This window comes from Zonotrichia albicollis, chromosome W (genome assembly GCF_047830755.1).
Source record: "Zonotrichia albicollis isolate bZonAlb1 chromosome W, bZonAlb1.hap1, whole genome shotgun sequence".
NCBI lineage: Eukaryota > Metazoa > Chordata > Aves > Passeriformes > Passerellidae > Zonotrichia > Zonotrichia albicollis.
In genome coordinates this window covers 12,409,322-12,432,964 of record NC_133859.1, presented here as the reverse complement: position 1 = coordinate 12,432,964, position 23,643 = coordinate 12,409,322, and the positions used below count along the sequence as shown (strand labels likewise).

General features: G+C 46.0%; 1 long non-coding RNA gene across 1 annotated transcript in view; it reads left to right on the top strand.

Annotated features, from left to right (window-relative positions):
* The window catches only part of LOC141726959 (uncharacterized), a 55,563-nt gene extending 38,145 nt beyond the window's left edge, over window positions 1–17,418 (top strand). The window contains exons 2-3 of the long non-coding RNA XR_012577916.1: window positions 15,925–16,031; window positions 16,294–17,418. This is a non-coding gene — a long non-coding RNA (uncharacterized LOC141726959). The remainder of the gene's footprint in view (window positions 1–15,924; window positions 16,032–16,293) is intronic.
* Window positions 17,419–23,643: the final 6,225 nt, after the last annotated feature.

Below are 23,643 nucleotides of genomic sequence, written 5' to 3'. Positions count from 1 at the left end.
TACTGAGCATGATGCCATGTGTTCTGGAATATCCCTTTGTGTTATAAACACATATTATACTGTTGGCTTTTCTCAAATAGTAATGGATGCTATATGTATGATGCTAAAGTAACTTTGCTACAAAGATATAGTTGTTTTTTTTATTTCTGTTTTTAACTAAACTTAGTAGTGAAATAGCTGACACAGTATGTGTGTTAACATGCCTGATTGGTTGGGATAACATTCAATGAACATATGATGGAGACCCCTGCTACTGACATGCCAATTATCAGCACCCACTGTCTGTAGAAAATATGGACCAAAACCCAAACCGGAGGTGATAACAAGAACAAACCAAAACCACAGCCAAGAAATATGCATGCTCTAAAAAGGCAGATACAAGGAGGAGCCATGCTAAACAGTTCTTGGAACATGTAAACTAGTTTGGGGTAAAGTTTAAATATGCATAATTTTTAATGAATATGCAATAGGCTGATGGCCTATTAAAGGGCATCTCCAAAATAGCAGGTGTGCTCTTGGCGGAATGCCAAGCACCTGGCTGTAGATCTTTGCTTTATTGTCTTTGTCTCCCATTGCTCTTTATTAAATTTTTAATTTTTTCCAGGAGAGCGAACCTTGTTTTTCACACTTTGGATCCCTTAAATTGTCACAAACCAAGACAAATTTGGTGTCCAAATAAAGGAGCACAAGGGAGGAAGTGAAAAAATAACAATTTTGACCAAAATATTTGTATATTGGGTACAGAACTCCCTGGTCATCATGCTGCTCAGTCTAATCATGGGGATGTGGCACCTAAGCTTGCATGTGTGTCCCTATATGTGGAACCATTTGCCTGTGATGGTCCTCTTTTTGAGATCAGAGAGAGGAACCAAGATTGCTTTCTTAATACAATTTGTGATATCAGTTTATGGAATGATAACATCTAAGGCAATGAAGATCATTTGGGATGCATATTCATTGTTGTTTGCCTGTCCTGGTGTGGGCTGTTACTTCTGAGGGTTTATTTATAATCATTCTCAGCCTGCTAGGGAAACAGGAGAGAATGATTTTTCCCAGGAGAGGATGATTTTTTATCTTCTTCTTCCCATTCCATTCCGACACATTCCCTTTTGAGAGCATTCAATTCCCTCTGGATGTTAAGGATACCATAATTCTTGTTGCTGATTCTATGTTTCCTCTGTACAGTCTACAGCACATTTAGAGTCAGGACAGATATTTCTAGGGAGGTTGCCAAGAGACTTTGTCTCACTTTAGAGACAAATTATATGAGAAAATGCCCTGGAATGAGTGTTTCCTCTAAAGAGAAGGGATTCAATAATCTTGTTTTCCAACAAGAGAAATAAATATCAGTGGGTGGAAGTGAAAAAAACCCTGTTTATTAATAAAAAATTTAAAAAGGGGGTGCCCACAAGGCACTGAAAATAAGTGAATAAATGCTAGATATTGAATTTTCAAAACTTGACCCTCAACCAGGCTGCTGGCCAGGAGGCAGAGATGACAACTTCCCCCTTTGTCTCAGTGAAGGGGAGGAAAGAGTTCACGTAGTAGCTCAGGCAAAAGCAGATGGGAACCTGATGGATTTCTGGCATGGGTCTTCTCACAGCAGGTGAAGTTGCTGGATTTTAGTGCCCTTCCTCGTGTTGGTTCGGCTTCTCCGAAGTCTTGGGTTCAGGATGGCACCCGCCGGCTCCTCAGATGAAGGAGAAGAAAAAATCAAGCCGAAACAGTTCAAACAAAACAAAACAAAAAAAAAAAAAAAAAAAAAAAACAAAAAAACCAAAAAGCTTCCAAAAGGATTTGCCAGTCAAAGCCTCCAGGGTAGGGGAAGGAAAAAAGGAAATTTCTTCCTTCAAGTTAGCAAAAAACCAATCCAGCCAAAGCGAGAATGTAATATCCTGGTCCGCACCACCTGGAGCACCCTGAGATGAGAGAGGGTTTTGAACCAAGCTGGGCAGGAGCCCAAGGCTCCCCACTCCCAAGTCCATCTTAAAGCTACAGCAGCCATTTCTGGGCATAAAGCAGACAATTAGTGAATAAAGTATCATCATAAAATCACCACAAGACAAACCTGCTGCAGGGGCAGGAAATCCTGAGTGGCATGGGAATTTAGAGGATATAGGTCAGATTTTGAAGAAATACTCTGCTGCAATGGTTTGGAAGTTCCCCCCTGAACAAATACAAAACCTAGCTGAAGTAGCAGAATATTTGAAGGAAAATTGCACTGACAGCTCCAAAGAGGAACAACTTATTGCACTGCACTGGGCCCTAGCTAATGCTTATCACACACTGCTCAATACCGGACAGAAGAACACACAGCCAGAGGGGAAGGGGAACAAATCAGCAGACATCATGGTCACTCAGGCTGCAGTTAAACCAGAAGGGCAGCCTAAGCCAATAGCAGTTACCCCTGTCCAGAGGAGAACATACAAGACCAAATCCATTTGCCTGGTGAATGATGATAGGGAGGCAGGACCCTCACAGCCAGCAGAGGAATCAGAACCAGAAATAGTCACTGAATACTTATCCATAGGAAGTCTCCACAATATGAGGAAACACCTCACTGGATGAACCATCGAGTCTGTATTGAGCTGGTTGATCCAATCTGGGACACTGCAGGTAATGGTATAATTTTTGATGGTAATGAAGCAAGGCACTTGAGATCTCTGTCACATGATGTGGGTATTGACCAGAGGATTGTGAAGAGGCCAGAACCTCTCAACCTCTGGACACGAGTCTTAGCAAGTATGAAGGAGAGATACATTTGCTCAGAAGATCTCCAGCTGCAGCAAGGCCCTTGGAAGACCATGGAGCAATGAATCCAACGCTTTTGAGAACTGGCCATGAAAACAATCTGTCATGGGTTGGCACTGGCGCAGTGCCAGTGCACCCATGAAAATATATTTTCCTCAAATGGATGCTGTGAGATGGGACCAGAAACAGAGCAGAGGAGGCTCAAGCTTAGAAATAAAGAAAAAAAACTTTATTAACCTACAACTATAATAAAAGGAACACACAAAATTCAGAATGAAAACCTTCCAAAACATTCCTCCTCTGTAGTAAACTCCATGGACTTAGGTAAGGCCCCTTGGAGAATCTGAACAATAGGAATGCTGAGGCAGCAAAGAAGTTCCTGTCTCCCTGACCCCCCGCCCCATAGCTTATCTCTGTAACCCTATAGGCCAATATACTTAACCCTTACCATTGGTCAAATCTGGATCCCCCTGAACCCTATAAAAGAAGCATACTTTAGCCCATTCGACAGAAGAGCTGTTGCTGGGACCCTTCACAGACTTCCCCAATAAAGCCATCTCTGCAGAAACCCCAGCGCCTCTCCTTCTCTCTCTCTCGCAGTCTGCTGCAGCCTCAAGCCAAGGGCAATCTACCTTAGCAAGCAAAGAGCTGAAATCCTAAGAGAGCTGATACCACTACAGAGCTGATCACTACTGAGCTTGCTAAGGAGGTTGGCCCGTGGCATCGGCCTGAGCTAGCTTTCGGGCACCCCGTCCCCCTGGGGACCGGGCCTCTGGGCTATCTTGCACTGCATGGTAATAAGGCAAGACCAGAGGCTTTATTATAGTGGCGCCCTTGACTCGACGAACTCCCCCATTGGACGCGAACCCCCCCGATTGGAGGTGAACCTGTAATGGGTTAAAAACTTTAAGTTTGTTCATCAAAGCTGACAAAGTTATTCCAGTAAGACTGTTGCACCACCTCTAGTTTAAGTAAATTTCCAGACTTAAAAGGATAAGGAAGGTGAAACCAAAAGACAATCGGTTTCACAAACATTTGTTTATCTGTTTAGTAAACTGTTAATATGGGTGGAGGGTTTGCTATGATTGATAACACAGTATCAGCTTATCCGCTCAGTAAACCTAAGATTCCAGGAACTCAGCAGATTGAGCCCAAAAATTCCAGGAATCAGACAAAGGAAAATTACCAACCTTCATCTTCAGGCCCCGGGAGGTGGACTATGACCACCTAAACACAAAAGAAGAATATGCAGAGTACTACACATCAACCCGGAAGAAGGACTGTATAAGAACTCCACAGAAAATCAGAAGAGTGCGGCAGTGGCGGAGCGGAGACTCCCCTGTCGCCCAGCGCTGATTTGCTTATTGCTTTGCCTGCTGTAATCAATAAATTCTCAATTGGTTTTACTTGGCAAATTATCGGCTCAATTTATAACAAATTTGGTGCCGTGACTTGGATTGGGATAATTGCGGAGGGCGGATTTTACCGAGAAGGCACCCCACCCCTGGTGGTCTCGGATCCGACTTTTCCCTTCTACCCTACCAACGAAACTAAATTTAAGGCATTAAGCAAAGGGAACCGGTCGACCCTGTAAACTTTGTGCACAAAGGTCCGGACGAAGCTGCAGGACAACAGGACACATAAGTATAGTGCGGTGACCGTTTGGTCTGGGTTGGATAACCTGGAGTGTTGCGAGTGAGAGGGGAATGGGCAGCTCGGATTCCCCAATCGATTGCGGACCCTCAGTAGTGCATTTCCTACTGCTCGCGAGAGCGTGGGCCACGAACCAGGGGAAGTGAAAGCAGATCTGTTGTGTGAGTGTACTCCATAAGACGGGGCGGGCGTACTCCAGAGCATGGGACAGGCAAGAAGTAAGCTGCCTGTATCTGATAAACTTGGTAAACTTCCCCCAGTGCCTAGAGACAGTCCACTGGGATTCATGTTAGATCAAGTGGTTGTTTGCTATTATTGCGGGGAGAGAGGACACCTAAAACGAACATGCCGAAAGAGGGAAAAGGATGGGAAACGATTTCAAGACCAGGAGTTCTATTTGCTGGGAGAAAAAGAGAAGCCCCTGATAAAACTTATGATAGGTCCCCAGCAACAGATCCACGAGTTCCTTGTGGACTCGGGGATCGAGCGATCTACAATTCGAACTCTCCCCAAAGGCTGCACCCTTTCCACAGAAATGGTGCAGCTGAAAGGATCTAAAGGGGAACCCTTCGGGGTACCTAAAATAAAAGATGTAATAAATAAAGGACCCTCCAAAATGGGAATAGGGTCTCTATTGCTGGTCCCAGAAGCCAATTGTAATCCTTTAGGGTGGGATCTTATGATTGAATTCGGAATAGGAATAGAAGTATCTAAAGGCAAATTAAGTGTAAAATTATGTTCTTCAGAAATTAACAATGAGCAAATGTACCCCCTAAGGGAGAAAGATGACTGCATAAATTATAAAAATAATAAGAAGGAAGAGGTTCCCTTAATATCACCATCATATACTCCTCCCCCACCAAACACACCCCCTGTTCAAACTGGGAGTCAGGAGGGGGATCCCCTCCCCTTCCCGGATGGTTATCCAGACGATTGGGGACCACTGACTCGAAGTAAAACCAAAAAGGCTGCACCTCTATCCCTTGAGGGAAATGCCGATGGGGTTGCTCAAGCTGGGATTTGGTTTACTTCAGTTCCCCTTAAGGGACAAAATATTGACAAAGTACTTAATAAGAAACGGAAGAAAAATATCTACAAGGTAATCAATAATAGACAGAGAAAAGATGAAGCACCTACACACTGGTTTAAAAGACTTAGGCGAAACATACAGATGTATTCAAGACTGGACCCAGATAGTCCAGCAGGACAGTCTTTTCTAAAGATGCATTTTGTGGTTAAATTGTGGGAAGATATCAGAAAGAAACTTGAAAAACTAGACAACTGGGAGGAAATAGGATTGAACGAGCTCCTAAGGGAAGCTCAGAAGGTGTATGCAAGAAGGGATAATGAAAAGGCACGAATGTCGCAAGGAGAGAAAAGGGAAGGAGTTGGAACCCCGAGGATTGAGCGGAGGAAGGAGAGTGTTTGTTTTTATTGTGGGAATAAAAGACACTTTAAGAGGGAATGCCGTAAGAGGAAGAGGGATGAGAAAGAGGAATGGATGCAGGATGTAAATAGAGGGTCTGAAAATAGGGTTTTGTGGGTAAATTGGCAAGCAATTGCAAGGGAGGCAATAGATCATCAGGATTATGACTTCCTGAATACTATGAGTGAGATACAAGCTTTCCCTGTAGTAAATACAACTAATAGTCAGGGAAATGACGATGTCACAAATGCTCCAGTTGAGCAGAAATTATTGACTGAACTACAGAGTACGATCAATGAATCTGGCCTCCACAGCGAGACAAAAATTAAAGAGGCAAATCTAACAGACAGGCAGCCTCTAGATCGGTTAAAAACAATTACAACTAAAAAAATGGAAATTGAACAGGCCTACAGACAAGACTGGGAAACCTTTAGCATGGTAGTTGTCGTGGGGTGTGAGACAGAGTAAGGATCCATCCTGAACTAGGTGAAGTGTCTGGGAGAGGTGAAGGGTCTATGGCGCTAAAGCTGAAGGAGAGGCCGCGTTCCAGAGACAGCAAGGAGACAGAGAAAGAAAAACAGAAAAACCACGAGGTCAATCTGCCCCCGACCTAGGAATTCCTCCGATAAAGAAGAATTAGTGCTAAGTGTCATGCAAGATGAATATGTATGAACTTATTGTGAAACTGTATGCATATGCATTTGGAAGGGGGATAAAAGGAGGTCTGAAATCTTCAGGGGTACGCATGCCCTTTTGGAGAGTCTTGCGTCCGGCGCGCGTCGTAATAAAGCATACCGGGCTTTACAACTTTTACAAGTTGTGAGGTTTCTTCTTTTCTCCGCAAAACAGGTGACAGCCTTTATCCCAATATCGTGTGTTGTGTCTAGCAGCTGTGCCTTTTCTCCCCCCTCCCCCCCCCCCCCTTCACCCTCCGGCCATCTTGCTGCAGCGGGGCCGGGAAGAGAGGAGGGAGTGTGTGTGATCAGGCACTTTCGCTTTTGGCTTTTGCTGCTTGGCTTTGCTAGCCGCTTGCTTGCTTGCTTGCTTGCTTTCTGCTTTTTTTTTTTTTTCGAGCTGTTTTTTTTTCCCTTTTCTTTTGTTCTCTCTTTCTTACCCTCCCCTGAAGATACTGGACCGGCTCCAGACCTGACCTGAGAGCTCCAGGACACCCGAAGCTTGCGAAAGAAGCTCAGCGCCCTTCACAACACAGTCTGGTCTCTTTTCTTTTCTTGTGTTGGGGAGTGTTCTTTTGTTACTTGTAAATAAATAGGTTTTGTTTTCCACTTTGCTCCTCCGAGAAATTCCTTCCCAAACCCGGTGTTGGGGGAGGGGTGGTTGGAGGTTTGTTTTGTTTTGGGGGGCTCCCTTTTGGAGATTTCCCCTAATTTGTCCTAAACTAGGACAGTATACTTTTTTGGTGCATTGGCCAGGAAACGGAGGCCAAAAACAGTGGAAAAAAACCCTATCACAATAATATTTTGGTTTTGGTTGTTTTGTGGGCATATTGGTGGTTCATAATGTCATTTGGAGTGGAAGCTTGCCGGTTTTTCTGGTCCCTAGGGGCTTTTGAAGTTTTAATACCTTTGTGGTCCCTAGGGTTATTTCCTTACCCCAAAATAGCTCTGGTGTTGTCCCTAATAAGTAGCTTTTGTAAGCGGGGGGCACTAACCAGAGTAATCATTGTGCTGGTCTTGTGTGATGATGTGTCGGATAAAAATGCTGGACTTTATTTCAGGAATGTATGGATTGTTGTCATGGCTGTGTACTCAGTTTGTTTGGGGAGAAGAAGAGGAAGGGGCTTTTCAGCCTTTGTCTTCCTTCTTCTCCTACAAATTGTTGACATCTCTATTAGAAAATATTGAATTTCCCCTGAGTTTGAAAGAAACCATCTTTCTGGCATTTAATTTATTAAGCCTTTTCTATACTGTCTGGAGTGTATATAAAATGAAAGCTGAGATTTCTAGAGGGGTTAGAGAGACTCCTGATTCAGGAGTAAAACAAAGCAGGAAAAATCTTGACTGGAGTGGGAAATGGGAGGATATGGGCCAGACTTTAAAGGAATTTTCTGATCCTATAGACTGGGACTTTCCATCTGATCAAATTCAGAATCCAGTCGAGGTGGCAAAGTATTTGAGAGAGAAGTGCCATGGTAATACTAAGGAAGAAAGGATTACTGCAGTGAGCTGGGCCTTGGCGTTTGTTTACAGTACTCTGCTAGATACTGTGGAGCAGCAGATAGCAGAAAGGGAACAGGGAGATAAGTTAGTTACTATCCCAGTGACCCAGGCTGCAGCTAACATCCCAGGCTCCAGGCTAGCAGCTGAATCAGACAATAGGCCCCAAACCATGGCTGTTGCAGCTAATACAAGAGGTGGAAAGTGTAAAGGCAAGACCGATCGGAAGGTGGAGGATGATGACGATGATGCAAGAGAAGGACCCTCACCAAAATCAGAGGCCACATCAAGGGGCACAGAATCTGGAGCTAATATTGACTCCTTTTCTCTGAAGGACCTCAGAGGCCTAAGAAAGGATTACAGCCGACAACCTGACGAATCTATAATTAGTTGGTTAGTCCGCCTTTGGGATGCTGCAGGGGAGGTTATGATTTTGGATGGTACTGAAGCGAGGCATTTGGGATCCCTGTCACATGATCCTGCCATCGATCAAGGTATGATGAGGGGGGCTAACCCTCACAGCCTCTGGGAACGGGTCCTAAGAAGCGTAGCAGAACGATACCTGTGTACGGATGATCTCTATATGCAGCAGACACGGTGGAAGACCATAGAACAGGGAATCCAACACCTGAGAGAGATGGCGGTCGCAGAGCTCATTTTCTCAGATGACACAACAACTAGGAATCCGGACCTGGTACCATGCACTCCTGTAATGTGGAGGAAACTTGTGCGACTTGGGCCACCTGAATACGCTTCTGCCCTAGCAATAATGAAGCGAGATGATACATATGAGACTGTGCTCGATATGGCAAAGAAGCTTCGAGCGTACGCAGATGCTGTGCATGGCCCAACTCATGCCAGAATTGCAGCAGTGGAAACCCGACTGCAGAAACTAGAAGACAAAATAGAGGAGAATCATAAGAAACTCCGGGAAGAGATTAAGGAGGACCTTATTCAAATCTCAGCCGTACAAATTAGAAGCCCTGGTGTCCAACGCTGGCGCTCCTTTGATGGGGAGAGAAGGTACATCCCACGGGCTGAGTTATGGTTTTTTCTGCGTGAGTCTGGAGAAGACATGAGGAGATGGGATGGAAAACCCACCGCTGCTTTGGCACAATGGGTGCGTGATTTGAAGAAAAAAGAAAGTATCACCAAAAAGATAGCAGTTCTGGTTGCTCGTAGCCGAGATGTTAAGTATGATGATGACGATGACATGTCCGATCCCCTTGAAGGAACTTCCAAGGCATATGCCCAAGGAAAGAAGGACAATCTGGCTTAGAGGGGCCCTGCCTCCAGCCAGGAAGAGGCACGGGAGAACCGGGTTTTTTGGAAGGTGAGGATCAGATGGCCTGGCACATCAGAGCCACAAGACTATGAAGCATTGGTTGACACTGGATCACAATGTACCTTAATGCCATCGGAACACGTGGGGACAGAACCTGTTTCCACTGCTGGAGTGACGGGGGGATCACAACAGTTGACTTTGTTGGAAGCTGAGGTGAGCTTGACTGGGAAGGAGTGGCAGGAACATCCGATTGTGACTGGTCCAGAGGCTCCGTGTATTTTGGGCATAGACTTCCTCCGGAATGGCTATTACAAAGATCCTAAGGGATTCAGGTGAGCTTTTGGAATAGCTGCAGTGGAGATAGAGGGTATTAAACAATTGAATACCTTGTCTGGACTATCAGAGAACCCATCTGCAGTAGGACTCTTGAAGGTAGAGGAGCAGCGAGTGCCAATTGCCACCTCAACAGTGCACCGCAGGCAGTACCGGACGAATCGAGATGCCGTGATCCCCATCCACAAGACGATTCGAGAGCTGGAGAGCCAAGGGGTGGTCAGTAAAAGCCACTCACCCTTTAACAGCCCTATCTGGCCCGTGCGAAAATCTGACGGAGAATGGAGATTGACTGTGGACTATCGTGCCTTGAATGAAGTGACTCCACCACTGAGTGCGGCTGTACCGGATATACTGGAACTGCAGTACGAGCTGGAGTCCAAGGCAGCAAAGTGGTACGCGACCATTGATATAGCTAACGCGTTTTTCTCCATCCCTCTGGCAGCAGAATGCAGGCCTCAGTTTGCTTTTACATGGAGGGGAGTGCAGTATACCTGGAACCGACTGCCCCAGGGGTGGAAACACAGTCCTACCATCTGTCATGGACTGATCCAGGCTGCACTAGAAGAGGGTGAGGCTCCAGAACATTTACAATATATTGATGATATCATTGTTTGGGGGAACACGGCAATAGAAGTGTTCGAGAAAGGAGAGAAGATAATTCATATTCTCCTGGAAGCCGGATTTGCCATTAAGAAGAGCAAAGTCAAGGGACCTGCCCGAGAAATTCAGTTCTTGGGGGTGAAGTGGCAGGATGGACGTCGTCAGATTCCTGCGGATGTTATTAACAAAATCACTGCTATGTCCCCACCAACTGATAAGAAGGAAACACAAGCTTTCTTAGGTGCTATAGGTTTCTGGAGGATGCACATCCCTGAGTATAGTCAGATTGTGAGACCCCTTTATTTGGTTACCCGCAAGAAGAACGACTTCCATTGGGGCCCTGAGCAGCAGCAAGCTTTCGTCCAGATCAAGCAGGAGATCGCTCATGCTGTAGCCCTTGGTCCAGTCAGGACGGGACCAGATGTGAAGAACGTGCTCTACTCTGCAGCCGGGAGCCATGGTCTGTCCTGGAGCCTTTGGCAAAAGCTACCTGGCGAGACCAGAGGCCGACCATTGGGATTTTGGAGTCGGAGCTACAGGGGGTCTGAAGATAACTATACTCCAACAGAAAAGGAAATCTTGGCCGCCTATGAAGGAGTCCAAGCCGCCTTCGAGGTGACTGGTACAGAGGCACAACTCCTTCTGGCACCCCGACTACCGGTGCTGGGATGGATGTTCAGAGGAAAGGTTCCCTCTACCCACTATGCCACCAGTGCTACTTGGAGTAAGTGGATTGCCCTCATTACACAGCGCGCTCAAATTGGGAAGTTAAATCGCCCTGGGATTCTAGAAATAATTACAAATTGGCCCGAAGGTGAAAGCTTTAGTGTCGCAGATGAGGAACAAGAGCCAGTGACCCGGGTTGAGGAAGCTCCGCCATACAATCAGTTGCCAGTAGAAGAAACACATTACGCCCTATTCACTGATGGTTCTTGTCGCGTCATAGGGATGAAACGGAGGTGGAAAGCAGCTGTATGGAGTCCCACTCGACGGGTTGCAGAGGCTACTGAAGGAGAGGGTGAATCCAGTCAATTTGCTGAAATCAAAGCTATTCAACCGGCCCTAGGTATTGCAGAGAGAGAGAAGTGGCCAAGGCTCTATTTGTATACCGATTCTTGGATGGCAGCCAACGCTCTATGGGGATGGCTGAAGAGATGGAAAGAGGCCAACTGGAAGCACAGAGGAAAACCAATTTGGGCTGCGGAAGAGTGGAAAGATATCGCTACTCGGTTAGAGAAGTTACCTGTGAAGGTTCGCCATGTAGATGCCCATGTCCCCAGAAGTAGAGCTAATGAAGAGCAGCAAAACAACCAGCAAGTACATCAGGCTGCAAAGATAGGGGAGTTGAAGATAGATCTCGACTGGAAGCATAAGGGAGAGTTATTCTTAGCACGATGGGCCCATGATGCCTCAGGCCACCAGGGTAGAGATGCCACCTATAAGTGGGCACGAAACCGAGGGGTGGATCTAACCATGGACAGTATCTCTCAGGTTATTCGTGACTGTGAGACGTGCGCTGCCATTAAGCAGGCCAAGCGGGTGAAGCCCCTCTGGTATGGGGGGCGGTGGTCTAAGTACAAATACAGGGAGGCCTGGCAGATTGATTACATCACACTGCCTCAAACCCGCCAGGGCAAGCGCTATGTACTAACCATGGTAGAAGCCACCACAGGATGGTTGGAAACCTATCCTGTGTCCCATGCTACAGCCCGTAACACTATCTTGGGCCTTGAAAAGCAGGTCCTTTGGAGGCACGGTACTCCCAAGAGAATTGAGTCGGATAATGGAACTCATTTTAAAAACAATCTTATTAATACTTGGGCTAGGGAACATGGCATCGAGTGGGTATACCATATCCCCTATCATGCACCAGCTGCAGGGAAAGTGGAAAGGTACAATGGATTGTTAAAAACCACCTTAAAAGCATTGGGTGGGGGGTCTTTAAGAAACTGGGAGCAGCATTTGGCAAAGGCTACCTGGTTAGTTAACACTCGAGGTTCCACCAACCGAGCGGGTCCTGCTCAGTCTGAGCTCCTTAATATAGTAGATGGGGATAAAGCCCCAGTGGCCCATGTCAGAGGTTTGTTGGGAAAGACAGTATGGATCAACCCTGCCTCGAGTACAGACAAACCCATCCGTGGGATTGTCTTTGCTCAAGGACCAGGTTATACATGGTGGATAATGCAGAAAGATGGAACAACACGGTGTGTACCTCAGGGAGACCTGATTGTGGGATGAGACTCATATATGAATGTCATTGTTTGTTGAATGTGAGACAGAAGGAAACTGTAAGTGTCAAAGGTCTGAGCAAGTAAGATGAGAGGAATGCGTAAGTGTCAAAGGTGTGAGTAAGTGAAATGAAAGTTTTTTATTGTATGTTCACGATATGGGATAAGGGATGGAGTGTCGTGGAGTGACAGCCTTTATCCCAATATCGTGTGTTGTGTCTAGCAGCTGTGCCTTTTCTTCCCCCCCCCCCGGCCGTCTTGCTGCGGCGGGGCGGGGAAGAGAGGAGGGAGTGTGTGTGATCAGGCACTTTCGCTTTTGGCTTTTGCTGCTTGGCTTGGCTAGCCGCTTGCTTGCTTGCTTGCTTGCTTTCTGCTTTTTTTTTTTTGCGCTGTTTTTTTTCCCTTTTCTTTTGTTCTCTCTTTCTTACCCTCCCCTGAAGATACTGGACCGGCTCCGGACCTGACCTGAGAGCTCCAGGACACCCGAAGCTTGCGAAAGAAGCTCAGCGCCCTTCACAACACAGTTTGGTCTCTTTTCTTTTCTTGTGCTGGGGAGTGTTCTTTTGTTACTTGTAAATAAATAGGTTTTGTTTTCCACTTTGCTCCTCCGAGAAATTCCTTCCCGAACCCGGTATTGGGGGAGGGGTGGTTGGAGGTTTGTTTTGCTTTGGGGGGCTCCCTTTTGGAGATTTCCCCTAATTTGTCCTAAACCAGGACAGTAGTTAAAATGTTAGTAGAAAAAGACCCATCATTAGAGAAGCCCATTCAGTTCGCCCTGAGGCAGAACTTGCATGAAAGAGGTGAGCGATGCGTTGAAGAACTCAAACATTTCATTGCTCAATACGATGCTGCGAACCAAAATGTATTAGAGCCTCACAGAGAAGGCTCATACTATGGATAAAAATATGTGTTGCGGTGTGTTGTAATGTCCTGTTTTAGATTTCCAGGTCACCTCCCAGGTGTGGCAATACCCGTTCCCCTTCCCCCTTGCCCCTTGCTGAGTGAGTCCTGTCAAACCGGCTTAACATTCCAACAAGGCATCGTGTGGTTGGTCAAATTCAAAGGATGCCCCTCAGGCCTGGGGGTCATTGGCCTGTCTAGGTGTCCCTCACCCCTTGAGACCCCACCCCCCCCACCTGGTTGGTGGCTCACCTGTCCCCTCCCCTCCCCTCCCCCTGAGCTTAAAAGGTGAAGCACGCCATGTGCTCTGGATTCTGTTGGGGTTCTTCCCAAGATTCAGACATCTGTAACCATGGAATAAACCTCTGGATATTAACCCTCCAGCAGAATCCCTCCTTTTTTCTCTTCACCTTCGCCTGAAGCCTCTTCCTAAGGTAAACAGAGTCCCTAACAAGCCTGGACTTGTTTAGTGCCCAGCTGAAACCACCGGCAAGCTAAAGGTGTCTCTGGGGTGAAGCACCACAGAAGCCGCCTTTGGCTCAGCAGCGAGGGTCACACTGGCCCAGGCACAATCTAACTGGTAATATTGGGATTCATATTCCAATAAATATGCTTTTAGATTTTTTCTGCATTTCGTCTACCATAGTACATAAATCTGCCTTTTAGGATTACAATTTGAAGTGATAAAAGCAAATAATTTGGGGTAAAAGTTTTTATAGTAAAGAATGTATGTTTTAAGTAGTTTGGCCAAACTAAGTATGAGAGTGTTTAATATGTGTGTTTTGTTTGTCAAAGTGCATCAGAAGCCCAGATAACTCCGTTGGTGGAAAGTTAAATTGTCTATTGAGTGTCATTAAGAGTTAAATACTGTTCAAGTTAAGTGTTTAAAGTTTCATTCCTGTTAAGTTAAAGTGTTCTTAAGTTTAAGTCATGTAGAATTTAAAGTCGGTTGAGTTGTGTTAAAATTCTGTTAAATTTAAGTGATTGTACATGTTAGTTCTGTTGATTTGAAAACCTGTTAAGTTTAAGTTTTGTTAAAGTTAAGGTCTGCTAAACTAAGTTCTACTAAGTTCACATTCTGTTGAGTTTAATTTCTGTAAAGTTTATGTAAAGATAAGTTTTAGTGATGTTAAGTTCGGTTAAGCTCAAATGTTTTAAGTTTAAGTGTTTTAAGTTAAGTGTTATTAGGTTTAAGTGACATTAGATAAATTTATGCTAAACGCTTATTTTGTAATTTTTGCATAAAATGTTAATATGAACATCAGAGAAATTTCCATTAGAGCCTATCCCTGTCCAAAACATATACAAATTGTTTGAGAATGGAGAACAGGCTTGGTGGGCAGTTAATACTGATGAAATTTGTGTATATGTTATTCTTGTTATTCTTTTGGTTTATTGTAAAAAATTACTCATAATTATTTTAGAGCATGACAAAAATGTTTTTGTGCCTTATTCTTATTTTGTTAAGTGGTATGCATAGAGTGAATAATCCTTTTGTATGCCTTTGAAGTTTGCTGGGAGCAGTGGCAAGTCCATCACAACTAGGAAAAGATTGCTGACAAAAAATTATAAAGGGTGTTAAAGGGGAATAGACAGAAATCATTCTATAATTAGAGAAGCTTTTGGGAAAATAGGTAAGAAATAAATTTTAAGAATAATAGGGGTATATCACATAACAAAACAGGTAATCAGAGGATGTGTAACCTGCCTGAAGGAGAACAAAGCCCATTTCTGAGAACGTCCCTTGGGGGGAGGGGGGGAGCAGACCTCTAGCTGACCAGCTATTTTCACACATTTTGATTGATTTTACTAAACTGGCTTAAGTAGGGAGACATCGATACCTGCTAGACCTAGTTTGTGGAGTTTAAGTTTTGTTTAAAAATATTATACCAAGATATAGGGTCACGGAAGTAATTGACTCTGGTAGAAGACCACATTTTGTGTCAAAGTTATTCAGGAAGTAATGAAAAAAATGGGGATACAATGAGACCATCACACTTCGTGGCACAAGAAAAGTTGAGAGGATGAATGGGGAAATAAAGAAACAACTCACCAAATTGATGATAGAAACAAAGTCGTTATGAATCAAGTGTTTACCTTTGGTACTATTAAATATTAGAACTCAGCCTAGGGCTGATGTGGGGGTTTACCCCTTCGAAATGCTGTAAGGGATACACCCCAAGACCACTCCAGCCTCAGGGACAAGCAGATTAACACATACTTGACCACCCTAATGCAATATAGGGAAGAACTACGGAAAAGAGCATGATAGCCCCAAAGACCACCACAGAAAGAAGGTGAATTTCATGCCAGCAGAACCAAAAGACTTGTCAAGTAACCTGAAAAACGGACTATCACATTTAAACTGGGTGATTGGATATTAATTAAGTCATGGAAAAGACTTCATTAATCCCACAGTAGAGGGTGTAAATGTAAAATTTGTCAGGATAGACGGTGGAATCAGCCACAAAAGAAAAAGGGGGGAGTCAAGTTCTTGAAAAAAAACAGACAGTGCCCCTGTAATCCGATCCCTCGTACCCTTTGATAATGAGCTCTTTCTCTCTGAAACAGCCTAACAGTGATAGGTTAGCCCCTCCGGAAGAAATACCTCTGCTGCCGAGAAGACTATACCTCTCTCGTAGCTCGAGGCAACCGAGTTGACGAGCAAAGGCAGAGTGGTAAGTACCTGTGGAGGAATAGATTCTAACCTAACAAAGAGAAAGATTATGGAACAGGCAGAGCATGAACTCCTAAAAAGAAAAGGGGAACAGTCACTAAGTTGGGGAATGAATTGGCAAATATTTCAATTCAGAGGCAATATCTACCATCTGACCTGGCAGGTTCTGGTTTTTCTCTTCTAAATGTTGTAACCTGAGTGGATAGGGTCTGCCACAGTTTTATACTGGGGAAGGGGATATCGCTGTGTTTCTACCCCTACAGGTGCTGTATAACTACCTGCGAAGTGGACCAAGCCTGCTTTCAATGCAACGGCAGGTGGACAATCTGGCAGACAAAGAGCAACTAGAGGAGAAATTGCCCCTGATCCTGTGGCCACTACTGATACAACTGAAAGGACACTCGAAGCAGTCGACAGGGCCGACTGGCTGAGGAATTGATTGACACCGTTGAATCATTATCGCCTTTTTACATAAGGGGACAAGCAGGGAAAAACTGCCTTGAGTTTTATAGCCCGTATTGTGCCGCTTGGGTAGCACTGTATTGTGGGGGTTGTGGTAAAACCTTTTGGGTGGAACAATCCTTGCTCTGGCACTTATGGTGCAACAAATGCCAGCATAGGCACACATTTGATAGCTGGCAGAGGGACCTGAGGAGGCAGACGGGGCTGGATACAGCTTCGGCTTTAAATCTTTACGAATCTCCTGAACAGAAGGTTTTGGCTTACTATCAGTGGGAGATAAAGCATATTATAAAAAGGGTTAAAGCTCAAAGTAGGTCTTATATAACTTCTGCAAGGTGTAGGAGATTGGTGTCCTTAACACAGCGTTCTATCGTAGGGCCCGTTAAAGGAGTTCCTGATAAAGCATTAGATCAATGTTGTCATGGTTTGAGCCTGGCACAGAGCCAGTGCCCCCATGAAAATGCCCTCACCCTGGTGTTTGCTGTGAGATGTGACCAGGAATAAGCAAAACAGGCTCCAGCTTAAACATAAAGAACACTTTATTACCTAAACTACAGGAAAATAGGAAGAAACTATAAGGAAAAGAAAAAAAAATTGAAAACCTTACAAAAAACACTTTCTTCCTCCCCACCACCACAATTTCCCAATCCGATACACTCTCCCAAATCACCAACTGCCCAGCCTGGCACCACACTTTAGTATACTCAAACTTCAGTTCATGAAGAGGAAAGGAGTCCTTCTTGTTCCATAGGCTTCCCCTGGAAACATGCTGAAACCTCGTGTGCTTCCAATGTCACTCGGCACCGCCCAGAAAAGTCCTTTTGCCGCTTGTGACATCTTCCTTCCATGCTCAGTGCTCTCACCACTGGGCATGGACCAGAGCTGCTTTTAGGGCTGTCTTTTAAGGATGCCTTGTCTCACTCCAAAAAGGCACAGTCTCTGCTTTGGGACATCTGTCCCCCCCATATTTTTCCAACCCCCTGGGGCCGAGGGGTCCCCACGATGAACCCTCCTGGTTCTGAGGCACTGCTTCCCCCCAAGTGCAGTCTCTGTGTCACAGGAATAAAACTGAGTCTATGGCTACCCAAGAAAAGTCCAGCCAAAAGGCCACTCCAAATCATCTCTCCCCACTCAATCATCTCCACATTCTTCAGGCCAGGTCCTTGTCTCATCTCATCTCATCTCATCTCATCTCATCTCATCTCATCTCATCTCCTATCTCCCTTCTTATTCAGCTTCGAGGAGGATTAGCATTTTTGCAAGGCCCCAATCATGAAAGAAAGGGGTTAAAACTTTCAGTCTCTGTCTGTCCCAGAGCTGCGGCACTCCCACACACGCTGCCGCTGTGGCCGGGCACTTTTCTCCCCCCCCCTTCTCCTCCTGGGCCGGCTGCTATCACATTCGGTGTCGCCGGCTCTCTTCTCTCCCTCCTGGGGGAGGGGCATGGCTGCCCGAGGGCTGTCTCCCTGGGCTCTTCCACCCTTCCATCCTCGAGGGCCTTCTCACCCCCATCTCTGTCCAGGCCCCCGGCCTACCGCATGGCAGCCCCTCCCCCGCCCAGCAGCAGCGGCTGGACAGGGGAGGGAGATCTGACCTCTTCGCCTCAACGTCCCAAGAGAACCTCCCAGGGCCGAAGCTCTGCTTTTAACCCCTGTGTATTCTCGGAGGTGTGTCCAAACCCCACTGGTCACACCAGGTGCCAATATCAAACTCCGAACATCCATTGGTTTGACCACAGCCTCCCAGAATTTCCACTTCTTCCTGGTCAAACCACCACAAATGTATAAAAGAATTACAGGAGTTTAGACTACAACGCCCAGGAGTAAAGCTAAAGGTTGATAGAAAAAGGAAGGAAAATAATAAGGGAAAAGAAAAATAAAACTTATTTTTTATTGTATTTCTTAACGCTGTAACAGCTGGTATAACAGAAGTAACACGCTTTAACCAGCCAGAAAGAAAACATATGGGTAATGTTTGCTAATCAAACTGAACAATCATCGTTTTGCCTGAGTTTAAGAAAAGTTATTAGCCCTTTCTGGACATACTTGGTGGGCTAGTGTCATGGTTTGACCCGGAAACAGGATTTCTGGGATGCTGTGTGGATGGGGCCAATGAGTGCTCAGATTTGAATATTGCCATCTGGCCTAACCACTGGGCAAATGGGATCCACCTCCAAGAACACAGGGTAAAAGCAGGGCTCTCCCCCTGGCAGTTCTCTTTCGATTTCCGGCGGTGAAGGAGTTGAGTCTCTCCCCCGGCCCAGTTGCTGGCTGGGCTGGGGGAGGGGAAAAGCCATGCGGCCCTGCCTGGGAGAGGCAGGCCTGGCCCCAAGGGTGGAAGGAAGAAAATAAAGAAATGCCGGGAAGCAATGGGCAGCCTGTTCCCCCTCCCCCGCCCCCACCTTGGAGACAGACCGAGAGAGTGCAGCCGGTGTTTGTGTGCCGTTACCTTGAATGCAGTAAACGTGCTGGCAGCAGGCAGCCCGGCTGAGGAGATGGTGGGGGGGGTGCAGCCAGGAGTCCAGCCGCTTGGAGGAGTTTTTAACCCTCTTTTTTTTGGACAATGAAAACTTCACAGAACATTAACCCTTCTTAGACGAGATTATAAGAGTGGAGGAGGATGAAGGAAGTGAGCGAGTGATGAAAGCCTGGATCAGAGAGAGAGAGAGAGTGAGAGATGTTGGAAAGACGGAGAAGAGGGAGTGGCATTTTATGCTGGACTCTTTTGTGTAGCCATGGACAGAGCTATGTTTCCCTGGAATACAGAGACTGAGACCAGGGGGAGAAATGTCCCAGAGCCAAAGAAGATTCAGTGTGGGTACCCCTCGGCCCCAGGGGGTATATAAAATATGGGGGGGACAGATGTCCCAGAGGTGAGAGATTGAGCTTCTCTGGAACTGGACACAGCCTCCTTAAAAGGACAACCCTGGAAGCAGCCCTGATTCTGGTCCGGTGGTGAGAGCACCGGAACAAGGACGGAAAAAGGCCACCACGACACATGGAAGGACTCCCTTTCCTCTTGAGGAACTGAAGCTGAGCATTCTAAAGGGTGGTGCTGGACCCAGAATTGATTTTGGATTGTATTGTATTGGGAATTTGGGGGGGAGGAGGAGGAGGAGGGTGTTTTTGTGAGGTTTCATTTTCCTTTTTTTTTTTTTCCTCTTTCTTCCTTGTGTGTGTAGTTTAGTAATTGTCTTTGTAGTTTAGTTAATAAACTTTTCTTCTTTTTCAAGTGAGAGCCTGCTTTGTTTATTCCTGGTCAAAATCTCACAGCAGACACCAGAGAAGGTGTATTTTCATGTGGGCATTTGGCCTTGTGCCAATGTCAAACCAGAACAGCTAGTCTGTACTTTTGTAACATATGTTATAAGAATATTGGATGTGATTTTTACTGTTTTTGTTTATTTTGCCTTGCGTTTTAATTGTTAATTGTATTTAGAACAGGGACAGTTGAATGATAGAAGAACCTTGGCTCCCAGAAGAAGAGGGAGCAGTAGATACACTACTCGGGCTCACTTTTGGGCCATGCATCTAATAGATTAACTGCCATAGTAAAAAGACGCTTGGAAGCTGCACATTTGATGCTGTTTAGGAGCTAGCAAAAAAAGAACTGAAACGATTTGATGAACAAAATGGTTAAAAAGAAAAAGGGGGGAATTGTAATGGGTTAAAAACTTCAAGTTTTTTCATCAAAGCTGACAAAGTTATTCCAGCAAGACTGTTGCACCACCTCTAGTTTGTTTAAGTAAATTTCAAGACTTAAAAGGATAAGGAAGGTGAAACCAAAAGACAATCGGTTTCACAAACATTTGTTTATCTGTTTAGTAAACTGTCAATATGGGTGGAGGGTTTGCTATGATTGATAACACAGTATCAGCTTATCCGCTCAGTAAACCTAAGATTCCAGGAACTCAGATTGAGCCCAAAAATTCCAGGAATCAGACAAAGGAAAATTACCAACCTTCATCTTCAGACCCCGGGAGGTGGACTATGACCACCTAAACACAAAAGAAGAATACGCAGAGTACTACACATCAACCCGGAAGAAGGACTGTATAAGAACTCCACGGAAAATCAGAAGAGTGCGGCAGTGGCGGAGCGGAGACTCCCCTGTCGCCCAGCGCTGATTTGCTTATTGCTTTGCCCGCTGTAATCAATAAATTCTCGATTGGTTTTACTTGGCAAATTGTCGGCTCAATTTATAACACCCCCCCCCCCTCATTGGAGGCGAAAATTAGAGCAACGAACCCCCTGGGGAGACTGACCCCCCGGGGCATTCTGTAAATGCCGTCCCGGACGACGCTCCTCCTGTAAGGAGACTTTTTCGTTTTAGAAGAAACTCCGCCCGGGAGGTGTCAGTTCGAAACTCAAAATTTACATCTGAACGACAAAATGTTCCGAGCACTGACGTCAGCAGACCTCTTCGAGCTGATTCTGGACCCCAAGAACTGTACGTATAATTTAGGTAATATTGCGCTCAAAAGTTCTGGGTTCTAAACCTTTTTTTTTTGTTGGGGGGGGGTCGTTTTTTTTTTTCTCGTTTTTTCTGCTGGAAGAACTAAAATTAACATGGGCTGAATTTTTAGCACCCTAAAACTGACTAAAATCGAGAGAGAAATTTACTTAACTATTATAGAAATCTTCTCTGCTAACAACTGTTCTTTTTCCACTGGCAAGCTCTCTAAAAATAGCCTTCAAAAATTTGTAAGATGGATTATTTCGCAATTCCCTGAAACTGATAAGGAAACTGTTACTGAAAATTCATTTTGTGATAGAATTGGCAACACAATATATATATCTCACAAACAAATCAGGACTTTTCTGCAACTAACTACTTGGCTTTATTTCATATAATAACTAAAACCTTTGAAAAATTTAACAGAGAAAAACTCTTGAAGTCAGTAACAGACACTTCCTTTTCAAGTGCTAATCACATTGATAAGGACTCTCAGGAATGTTGCTCACATACCTTGCATCAGCTAGGTCCTAAAGTCCCTCTCGCCTCCGTTACTCTTAAAGCAGAGGTTACGGTGACCACCGCAGCCCCGTCCCCCACCTCCCCCCCGTCCGCGGATCCTGTCTTATCTATACCTGCACACATACCTCCTCCCTCCGGCTTGGCTTCCTCCTCGCCTCCGGTCCTGGGGGCACCTCTTCCTGCCTCTGCCGCCCCTTCCCCCGCCGCGGAACCTCCCGTCCCCTCCACCCCCACGCCGGCTCTGCCCCCCTCCCGCAGCGGCCCTCCGCCCCCGCTCTCCCCGCCCCGTCTCCGAGCGGCCAGCCCCCTCCCGACGGTTTCCCGATCCCCACCCCCGCCGTTGCCGTGCCCACCTGTATCGCCCCCCTTCACCATGCCGGCCACAGCAGGGGGCCCCCACACATTCGCACTCCCACACACAGCAGGGAGTCCTCACACACGCACAGTCCCAGCACACCACCCCGTAACCGCGGCACCCCAGATCAGTCCCACTGCCTCCTCACCCCCACTCCCCCCATGCCCACACCCCCAGCCCGTCCGGCCCCCCTTGCCTCTACCACAAGTCTCCTCAACCCCCCACCCACCCTCAATGCCACCTGAATGGAATCCCAGATGAAATAAACAGGGCCAGGAGACTTCTTCTCCTTTTTAATGCCTTTACTAAAAGTGATCAGCTCAGGATTGGGCGGCTCGGCAGGGCTGCAGTCCCCGTCGTGTCTCCCAGGGCGACTCAGAGGAGGAGGATATGCGCCGCTCTGTCCCCTAGGGGCAGAGCTCGGGGATCCGGTCCTCGTGGGAGCCTTTAGGGCATGGTGTCCCCGTCAGATGTTGATTTCGTCTCACTCTCGCTTCCTCCCAGACCTGGCCCGGGGGCTCTCGAACACAGGGTGAGGATCAACGAAGGTTTCCAGTGTCTCTGCAGGCTCGGCACTCGGCTCCTCACGTCCAGACATCACTCTAGTCTCTCAACTCTTATTTGGCTCGTTGTTTTTGGGGTTTTCTCTGTGCATTTGGAGTCGGGGTCCCAAAAAGCATGCTGGTCCTGGAGTCACTTTGCATAACCCCCCCCACCCTCTGAGGTGTCTTCACTATTCTGGGAAAGGTACAACTTAACCTCGGGGAAGGGCCATTACCTCGCCCTAGCCAGGGCTTTTACTAATACAAAAGGAGCGATAAGCTACAATGACCCGTGATTACCATGACAAAACACGAAGAACCTTGGCAGGGACAGTGATCTGGCTGCCTTTTTGTAACTTTTTCTCACAAAAAATATTAACCGAATTTTTGTTTATAACACCAGAGACCTCCCGCAGTGCTACTTCCACCACCCGGTCCTGTGCATTCTGTGCTGCCATCCCAGCTCCAATGGCGCCTCTCCCTGGCCAGATTATGCCATGTGTCCCCCCTCAGCCACCGAAAATCGTGAAAAGCACTGCTTCTAAGCGCCGAAAAAAAGCATAGGTCATGAATTGTAACCCCCCCCCTCAATCCTCCTTAGAGGACCAGAGCACTTGCAGTGACTCTGATACTGATACCATCCACACGGATCCATGGGCTCTTATTAAGACAGAAGCAACCAAGGCTGGGGATTGGGAGCTGACACAGAAAATTAATGCTTTCCCTGTAGAGTACAAACAGGGATGAAACAGTGGGGAGTCCACTACAAAGACATGGAAGGCAAACTCAAATAAGGAACTAGTGCAATTAAGAAATATAGCCAAAGAACATGACAGAGGCTCACATATTTTTAGAAATTTCTTAGAAGCCATGTTATCAGCACGTCTTACTTCCCCACGATATAAAAAATATTTCACACTGCCTCCTGTCCCCAGCAGAATATATGTTATGGGACAGGCATTGGAAAAAACAATTAAAAACATTATCAGACTCATATTCTGCAGATGCTAATAAGACAAATTTCACGGTAGAACAACTAGCTGGGGAAGGTGATTTACAGAAACCAGAAACCCAATTGGAAACCTTGAATAAAGAGGCACTGCAGGACGTCGCTCTTGCAGCAAAAACCTCTTTACTTCTCATGCATGATGAGCCAATGCCAACAATGCATTTTTCTACTATTAAACAAGGGATAGATGAAAGTTTTATCAAATTTGTGGACAGACTTAGAGATGTTTGGGAGAAACAGATAGAGAGCACAGAGGCAAGGAAGGAAC